The sequence below is a fragment of the Sabethes cyaneus genome, chromosome 1 (genome assembly GCF_943734655.1).
Source record: "Sabethes cyaneus chromosome 1, idSabCyanKW18_F2, whole genome shotgun sequence".
Lineage (NCBI taxonomy): Eukaryota > Metazoa > Arthropoda > Insecta > Diptera > Culicidae > Sabethes > Sabethes cyaneus.
In genome coordinates this window covers 171,516,448-171,526,455 of record NC_071353.1, presented here as the reverse complement: position 1 = coordinate 171,526,455, position 10,008 = coordinate 171,516,448, and the positions used below count along the sequence as shown (strand labels likewise).

The 10,008-nt window shown below is 43.0% G+C and overlaps 1 long non-coding RNA gene across 1 annotated transcript; it reads left to right on the top strand.

Annotated features, from left to right (window-relative positions):
* Positions 1-1,486: 1,486 nt before the first annotated feature.
* LOC128732708 (uncharacterized) lies at positions 1,487-3,658 on the top strand. Its single transcript, XR_008411832.1, has 3 exons — positions 1,487-1,680; positions 1,733-1,814; positions 3,407-3,658. It is a non-coding gene; the product is annotated as an uncharacterized LOC128732708 (long non-coding RNA).
* The last annotated feature ends 6,350 nt before the right edge of the window (positions 3,659-10,008 follow it).

Here is a 10,008-nt window from a genome sequence, read left to right as displayed (position 1 = left end):
GTCCTAAATTGGTCATATTTTGGAAGGTATATGATATTTTTTATTCTACCTGTTTTAGCACAAAACAAATTCGACAAAAACAGTCTACAGTCGCCCACTTCTGCAGAAATCAAGCGGAAAACTCGAAGTTAGGCTTCCACATAAGCAAATAATACAGGACTTTTACTGAACGCCCACATTTGGAAACTGAACCAACGGTGAATCATCGGCTTTTGTGATGCTTCAAAACAAAATGATAGATAATTTATCGTATAACCTATTTAACGACTTCAGTTAAGTCAAATTCAACCCAACGTCCTCAGCATTTTAACAATTGCCGACAAATAAAACATCGAAGGACTTACGCAAAAACTTCAGTGCATAGAACAACTTCAAAGCAACTTTGAACAAACAATCGTACAGCCGCTTAAATCGCCAACGCGGAAGGATTTCGCAACATTAAGGATGTACTTTTAAGGAAGCAGAGATTAAAACGTACCCTGATAGATAAGCAGTTCAAAATTAATTGGACGCAAAGTGCTCTTTAAGATTAGAATCTTAAATCTTAATTAAACGAAAAGTGCTTTTTAAGATTAGAAACTGTCATGCTGCATGAGTGATCTTCAAACATTAACTGAAATATTCCTAACAGTTTGAATTTCTAAACGGAAATGATGAGCGACCTCGTACGAGGGTGAATTAATAGAAAGAGCTCCTAAGAGCATGTTATGGCGTTTAATTGAACTACGCCAACAAAATCGTTCTTGTGAAAGTTCTGCTTCATTTCCTAAAAGGAACTAATCCTTTTATTAATAGAGAGGCTGTGCAGTTAATTGTTAACAGCGTGTAGAACAATCTTTTGAAATTTTACGTCAAGACTCTAGACCGTTCAACTTTGCGAAAACCGCTAGGCTGCAAAGTGCAGTCAAATCAACAGTGCCAGACTACTTTAGTGTAGTGAAGAACAATAGGCTTTCCTCGTAATAAAGGTAGTGATTTAAAAGCCTATCGTCCGAATCCGAATTTAAAAACCAATAACCCAAACTGTTCTAAATGTTCTTAATGTTCTATGAACGTACTATTGTGAGCTGCCCGGTGCTAATCGGAAAACTTTGATCAGAAAAAAATCTCCATTCGATCGGAGGAGGATCGAGAACCCGATAGCACTAGCGTTCCGGAAATTCATACTTATACGACATCATCTATAATCAGCAAGGAACGGAGAAGGATAAGATTATTAACGAGATAACTAAATTGCTGACTGGAAACGATCTTTACGCTGTACAAGGCAACGAGGGAGTGAAACAGCTGTATCCAGCTGTGCCAATATCAACAAAAGAACTTAATAGATAGCCAACGATGGAATGCAAACTCATCCCGAAAAAATGTTCGAGGTGAAAAGTAAATTTGAACGTCTATAATAACATGCCAGCGTGGGAACTACTAATGCGCAGTACCTACCTAGCCAACTCGAAAAGGTAACGTGTGCGAATACCTCGTTCTATCTACCTACATGGAAAGCAAACTAGCTGATGGGTGGCCTGTTTTCGGGCTACCTTCATTCCGGTCACGTTGTTCGATTTTATTTGCTCCTGTCAAGCCAGCATTAATTTCGTCCAGAATTACCTAGACCAAAGCAGTGGTGGTGATCTCTAGCTGCATGCAGTTCAAGTTAACACGAAGTGTTCAAGTGTAAATTAGGTACCCGACACAAGTTTATCGTAAATTGGTTTAACCGAGTATTTTTTTTCAGCATCTCTTTTTGCATTATGAACCGCAAATAAACGAAACGAAAACTAGCATAGTGCCGAAACTGTATCCCTTGGCCAGCACAGGTAACTGTTTTTTTTTTTCATAAAATGCTTATTGGATATTCCACTTTAAACCATTCAGGATAAAGAAAATTTGTTTGACAAAAAAATCAATCCAAATTTGCCCAAAACTTGAAACCGCAACAAATCTTACAATGCTAAAAGCGAATTGACCTAGATTCTAATGAGTTGCACTTATCAAAATCTATAATGCATCAAATTTTGAAAACGAACTCAAAGTCCGACGTGAAGCCCCACATAGGTCATCGGATGATTTTTTTGGCATGCTTCTAATTATTGGAACTACTCTGCTTACCTGCACCTGAAGGCACAATTTATCATGAATACTCGAAACGAACCCTTCTTTATCGACAGACTACAGGACAATTACGGGACTAGTGCAACGATCCTACCGATTCTATAGCAGCACTGCTCAGTCGCGACTCGAACATACGACCACTGGCTTGTTAGTCCAGCATCGTATCCCGTAGTTAATTGGCTGGTTTAGGCGTTAATTCAACCCGGTCGAGCCATCTAGCAAGTTGAGCCCTTCTATTCCTGGTGCCGGTGGGGTTCTAGAAGAGAACTGCACTGCACAATCGTCCGGCATCCTTACGACGTGACCGGCCTATATTAGTCTTCTAACTTTCGCCAGGTGTACGATGGGAATCTCTCCAAACCGGTGCCTGTAGCTCGTAATTCATTCGCCTCCGCCACTCTCCGCTTTCCGTTTGTACTCCATCAAAAATAGTCCGCAACACCTTTCGTTCAAATACGGCTTGTGCACGTATATCTTCCGTAAGCAAAGTTACTGTCTCAAATCCGTAGAGGACTACCGGTCTGAGTAGCATTTTGTACATCGTCAGCTTTGTGCGGCGGCGTATGCTCCTTGATCAAAGCGTCTTGTGAAGGGAAAAGTAGGCTCAACTTCCAGCTTTGTTTATTTGTATTAATATTTTAATACTTGGTTGTTGATATTTCAACAGGCCTTTTGGCCCTACTGACATCAGTTCAGTATCTCGCGGTTAACGTCGAAGGCGAAATCGTGCGGAAGTTTCATGGTCGTTTTGATGTCTTGTCATCGTCTGTTTGTGATTTTTTGGTCTTTGTTTTGGGTATTTTTTGTTCATTTTTTCAGTGGATTTTTGTCGTTTTTGCTGCTGTTGCGGTGTCTTTTCGTTTGCATCTTGTTATTTTTTTCTTTTTGTCATCTGTCGTATTTGTGTCATCCTTTTACCGTTTTTCGTTGACTCTACGTAATTTGTTTGGCATTTTTTCTTCCTTCTGTTCTTCTGATTTTGTCAAGATAGCAAAACGTTGTCTTTGTCTTTTCGTCGTTTTTTCTTTTTACTTCCGTCGTCTTTTTGCATGTTTCTAGACGTCTCTATTCGATTTTTCTAATGGTTGTTTCACTGTTTCAGCATTTCATGATATTTTTGTCGTCTTTTCATCAACATTTTATCGTATTTTCGTCGGTTTTACACTGTTTTTCACTGTTTAAAAATTATTGCGTAAAAAGAGTAAACCCATTAATGCAAATTACAAAGAACAACCTTACTCGTTTGTAAGGATTTTGAAGCGCTATCGCACTATACATACCAGTACTTGATCCGCAGGTCCGTAGAAAATTCCTGAATGTCGACAACCATGGATAAATCAGTAAATCTGGCATCATTGCGAGGCGGTTGATAAAGCAGATCTGACAGAACACATTTGAACGCGATAGAACAGCTTTGGACAGCATTAAAACTACAAGTTTGGTGTTTAAGGTCATTGCCGATATGCTTAATAAAAATTATTGGAATTTTATTTAACGTTTGCTTGAGATTTTTGACGTAGGACTACGTCTTTGTTTACTATACTGGGTTGTGCAGCACATTTGTGAAAACGAAAATAAAAGTGTAACTTTTGAATGAAAGATTCCAAATCCTTATAACTGCTTTGCTACTGAACAAAACATAACTGTTAATATATCGTTGGATAGATAAAATGTCCAGCAATTTTACAGTAACTTACTTATAAAAACTTTTTAAAGTGATCGCTTAATAGTGAAGTAGTATGTAAAGTGTAAAGGTGAAATTTCATTAACTTAAGGGCAAGCGAGCATCACAAATGGCAAGCGGGGGGAGACTGCAGTGATAGCTACTAGTAAAAGCTTTTCGGTGCAGGATACAGTGAATCGATGCCGATAACCTGCGTGCCTGTTGCCATCAGGCATGTGTAACTCAAAATTTGGCAGACTAAACTTCCATGGACGGCGACAAACTCGCCGATAAAGTCAATGCAGCAACCCCGATGCGAATGCCAGCTCGCGATCGTCCCGCTAAACGTCGTCCCGGTGACTTGGAAACCTCGAAAAAACCGACTACTGGTACCAGGCTCGTTGAGAACCCGGAAAAAGCGAAGTTATTCTGGGTGTATCTCTCACGTTTCCACCCCACCGTGACCTCCAAGGTCGTCGAGCGACTTGTTCGAGATGGTCTACAAAACCAGGATCCAATTAGTGTTGTTTTACTGGTGAAAAAAGGGGCCGACCTTCAATCGCTCAACTTCATTTCTTTCAAAGTAGACATTCCTCTGGCGTACAAAAATGCGGCTTTGAAAACTGATACTTGGCCACAGGGAATTTGGTGATGCTCGGGCGAATTCAGCGGTATGGCTGCCCCTATCGCTCCCGCTCCTTCCGCTGGTCCATGAGTTGGACCCTACGATGACTCCGGTGCTGGTTCATCATCTGTCACTCCAATGGCGCTAACTCTAGTCCCTTTAGGACTCCCTTCGACTGCAGACCTACCGCAGACTCCTTCAGTAGACGGACTATAGTTTCCGTCACACCGATGATATTCGACTTTTGTCAACCGGACGTGACTGCCATCTTCAGACGACCGCTTATTTCAGCAAATAGCATGACACTCGGACGCTCTCTTGTTGGTATCATGGATGCGAAAACTGCTTGACACATATAGCACCGCTGGACAACAGATGAATGGGATTGAAAACGAGAATCATCGGACCCTTGATCTGTGCTCCGTTAGTGGCGAGCTGTGCGTAGACTGTACGGTTACAGAAGCTCCGGTACCACTCGTAAAGATCTGCATGCATCATCCACCTTTACTAGCGCAATTAAAGATCAGGCCACAGCAACGTTTTCGGGTTTTTTTTTCGAAAGCCTCTCATATGAGTTTAGTAAAACCAATTCCAATACGAACGAACGGTATGAACGATTTTCTGGGCCACGTTGATTGGGAGGAGGTTCTCCGCGATTATGATGCTAGTCTCGCTGCATCGATCATTTCTAGCATTCTTGCATGTGCTATTGACCAGTTCGTGCCCGTCAAGTCTAAGCGCGTACCGTCTAAACCAGCCTAGGCGAACGCTGATCTCAAGCGCCTTAAAACGATTAAACGTGCAGCCCTTAGACGGCACAGCAAGCACCGCACTGATGCTACGAGAATAATAGAAATAAATACTACCTATAAACAACTCAATGATCGCCTGTATAACGCCCATCAGAACAATCTGCAACGCCGTCTCAAGTTTTTGGCGCTACGTGAATGAGCGACGTAAAGAATCGGGATTACCCTCTACGATGTCGAATGGTCTGTTCGAAGCCGACTTCACCGCTGACATTGCCGACTTGTTCCGTTCTCATTTCAATAACGTTTTCACCAATGAACATCTCGAACCGCAGGATGTAGCCGTCACCAGGATATGGCTCTGACGGTATCTCGTCAATCATTCTGAAACGCTGTATGGGGACGCTAACAGTCATATATTTTTACTGTCTTTAAAAAAGGTTGTAAACGAGTAGTCTCGAACTATCGGGGTATAGCTTCACTTCGTTTGTAATACGCCAAATTGAGGATGGTCATCACGTGGACGCGAGATACACAGACTTATCTGCAGAATCTGCTACTCTGGCTTCAATCTTACCTATGTGGGCGTAGCATGTCTATGAAAATTGGTGACCACGTTTCTTCGCCATTTCCTGTTTGTTCTGGTGTTCCACAAGGAAGCCGCCTAGGACTGTTTTTATTTCTGCTGTATATGAACGACGTTAATTCCATTTTTGAAATCCGCGAAACTCTCATACGCTGACGATCTAAAGCTATACCATACGATAAAGCAACCACAGGATATGAGTTTTCTGCAGGAGCAGTTGGAAAACTTTGCTAAATGGTGTCAAATTAACCGATTGTCGCTGAATGTGTCTAAGTGCTCGGTAATCTCATTTGGACGAAAACATGCACTATTCCACTATGACTATGCCTTGGCAGGCGTACGTTTACTGCGCGAATCCACAGTTAAGGATTTGGGAGTTTTAAACGATGCAAAATTAACATTCAAGGATCACGTTTCATACGTGGTGGAAAAAGCTTCTTCACAGCTGGGCTTTTTATTTCGTCTCGCGAAAAGTTTAAAGACATCTACTGCTTGAAAACACTGTTGTTCAATTGAGCGACCTGTACTGGAATACGCGTCTCCCGTGTCCCGTATGGTCTCCTTATTACCAGTACGAAATTCAACGCATCGAGGCTATTTAGCGAAAGTTCATCCGCTTCGCTTTACGTCCTGTCAGATGGATGGATCCGCGGAACTTACCCAGCTATAAAAACCGTTGCATGCTGATCGGCCTGGAATTACTAGAGGAAAAACGCAATGTGGCAAAAGTATGCTTTATTGGCGATGCAAGGTAACGTTGATTGTTCAATACTCCTCAGCATGCTAAATATTCGTCGCCGCAATCTACGATATCACTTGTTTCTCAGTATTCTCTCCAGCTAGGACGGATTATGGTCTAGGTACAATAACCAGTGCGAAGTATGTCTCGTCTATTCAACCAATGTTATCTTGTTCTTCTTCTTCAGCAGCATAGAGCCGGGGTGGCTCGTGCTGTTTCAAGCACTCGTGTCCATTCAACTCGGTCTTGGGCCACTCGTCGCCAATTTCCTAGTCGTCTCAGAAGTCGCAAATCGCTTTCGACCTGGTCGAACCATCGTGCACGTTGGGCCCCCCTGTTCCTGGTGCCGATGGGGTTGTTGAAGAGGACTATTTTCGTCGCGCTGTCGTCCGGCATCCTTACGACGTGTCCGGTCCACCGTAGCCTGCTAACTTTCGCTAGATGTACGATGGGAGTGTCCCCAAGCAGTGCCTGTAGCTCGTGATTCGTACGCCTCCGCCACTCTCCGCTTTAAGTTTGTACTTCGCCAAATATCGGCCGCAGCACTTTTCGCTCAAGCACGGCAAGGGCGCGTATATCCTCCGTAAGCAGCGTCACGGCTTCAAGTCCATAAAGAACTATCGCGGTCTAATAATGGTTTTGTACATTGTTAGCTTCGTGCGGCGGCGTATGCTTCCTGATCGTAGCGTTTTACGAAGGGCAGAGTAGGCCCGATTTCCCGCTTGGATGCGCCGCTGGATCTCCTTACTAGTGTTGTTGTCCGCGGTCACCAGCGATCCCAAATACACGTACTCCTCTACCACTTCTAGTTCGTCGCCGTAAACGGTTACCGTCCGTGGGAGGCGCGCCTTTGTTTTCTAAACTCTAAAGAGGCTAAAGGCTAATCTAAAGAGTTTTCTAAAGAGGCTAAAATCTTCCTTTCATGTATTTGGTCTACGACGCATTTATTTTTAGCCCAATTCTAGACTCCGTTTTCAGTCTGGCGTAGATTGCCTCCGCCGTCGCAAAGTTTCTGGCTATGATATCGAAGTCATCTGCAAAACCTAGAAGTTGGCTACTCTTGGTAAAAATCGTGCCTCTCGTTTCGATGCCCGCTCGTCGGATCACCCCCTTAAGAGCGATGCTAAACAGCATGCAGGATAGACCGTCACCTTGTCTCAACCCTCGTCGCGTCTCGAAGGGACTCGAGAGTGTCCCAGAGATGCATACGAAACACATCACTCGATCCAATGTAGCTCTGATCAGTCGCGTCAGTTTGTCCGGAAATCCGTATTCGTGCATTGTCTGCCATAGCTTGTCTCGATCGACTGTATCGTATGCTGCTTTGAAATCAATAAAGATGTGATGCGTGGGCACGTTGTACTCCCGACATTTCTGCAAGATCTGTCGGATAGTAAAAATTTGGTCCGTAGTTGCGCGAGCCCCCTTGAAACCCGCCTGATAATTCCCTACGAAACCTTGTGCTATCGGTGACAACCGACGTAACAGGATCTGGGAGGGTACCTTGTAGGCGGCGTTTACCAGCGTAATACCGCGATAGTTGCAGCAGTCTTGCAGATCACCCTTTTTGTAGATGAGACAAACCACTCCTTCCATCCATTCCTTCGGTAGCTTTTCTTCCCCCCAAATCCTCGAAATAACCCAGTGTAGTCTTTGCTAGCGTTTCTCCGCCATGTTTGTAAAGCTCTACCGATAGGCGGTCCTTCCCAGCGGCTTTATTGGTCTTCAGCAGCTTTGTATACGTTATTATTTTCCATGCGAAAATCTACGAAAAAAGACTAAAACGAAAGAAAAAATTTTCGGCCGATTTTCGGAAATTCCGTTGTTCGAATTTTCATTTCTGTTTCGTGCTAGAGGCATTAACTCAACTCGTACACTCATTTTTCGAGTTTTTCAGGCTGTAGAACCCACAGACAGTTGATTTTATGAAAAAAAAATTAACTCATCTCCTACAAATTATTTTTTGCCCCTCGATTTTTCAAGCCAATTTCCAAGGGGGGGGGGGGGGGGGGGGGTGACAAAAACTTTCGAAATTATTTGCAATGGCCTTATATCTTATTAATTAATGCAGAAAAAGTAAAACAGTCTTCAGCAAAAATATTCCTCTTTTATGTGCAAAATGTTGTCTAGAACATCACATTGAGCTGTCTGTTGAAATAAACCTGTTACAAGAAGAAATGTGATTTGAGGAGTCTTTTATAAACAAAGCTCTATTGCTGAAAATGGGTAAAAGGTAGAAGTTTGATATCTTCAGAAAAAATACTTGAAATTGGTTTATCTTTAATATTTTGAAACCAAAAAAGAGACAAAAAATTTACTCAAAAAGTTATTACTTAAATTGTTGTTAAATTAACAACTAAATATTGGACGACCCCTTCAAAAGATGCATCATTTTTTCATTCAAAAAGTTGCCGAAGACCACATTGAGCTGAGGCATGCCGTTTAACCGCAAATATATTTGTCCCAAAATTTTAATTTCTGGCCCATAGTGCATTGAGATACCCATTGAGGAACTGCTTAGACCTGTTAACCCTCTCTGTCCCAGGGGTATTTGGGTGGTTTACAACTTTTCGTCACCTAAAACAGTTAGTAATAAGCAATTCGTAAAGCAAAACTATGCAGCTTATACCACAATGTTTCTACTACGTTCTAATATAGAAACAGCCAGATTTAAAATCCTTTCAAATTTTATCAGCTGATTTTGGTGTCGCAAGTCATGGATCACCTGTGCTACCATGGGACAGAGAGGGTTAACCAACTCGCACTCGTTTGTTACCAAGTTTCCATCCTCGTCCCTCACATATCAGGCTTCGGTGTGTATCCTTACGAGATTGGTTCAGTCATCTTCTTTATGGATCTAGTTCTTCACGATCTCTGTCCTCCCTCCTTAGGATCGTGCATCTCATTCCGCGCTTGTTGATCCTTAGCCAAATTCTCCCTCGTGGCAATACTTAGATAGTTTTTCCAAGCTCTTCTTTTTCCTCTCGTTTGCTTTTTGTAGCGGCCTCATTGACGGCAGAGCGTACTCTGTTCCATAAGTTTTCGAGGAGAAGCACCTCGCTCCACAGAGGAAGGCAGAGCTTCATCCGGCACGCGCGTGTTGTTTTCGGCAACTTGTGGGTTGTCTAATTGCCCAATGTTTAACCGAGAAGGGCGAGTTTGTCGCGAGGTATATGTTTTTCAATAGTTGTTTCGAGCACACTTGTACTGCGCTTAGACAATGATCCAAGCCGGGATCCGCACCCCGTGCCGTACGGAGCGTATGTTACTGATAATCGAGAAAAACCGGCCCTTGATGAGAATATTGTCGATTTGGTTCAACCTTCAGGCGATCTACAGATGGCTTTGTAGATATTTTTGCGGGGAAAGAACGTTTATGCATCGAAGCACCGATCTATACATTGCTTCCCTGTCGGTCTGGGCGTTCATATTGAAGATCTTGATGCCCTGTAGCGAGCAACTGTTGTACGTTGCCTGCAGCTTCGCATAGAACGCTTCCTCCTCCTCTTCTCGTCGGGTCTACCTTCGTGTGGGTTG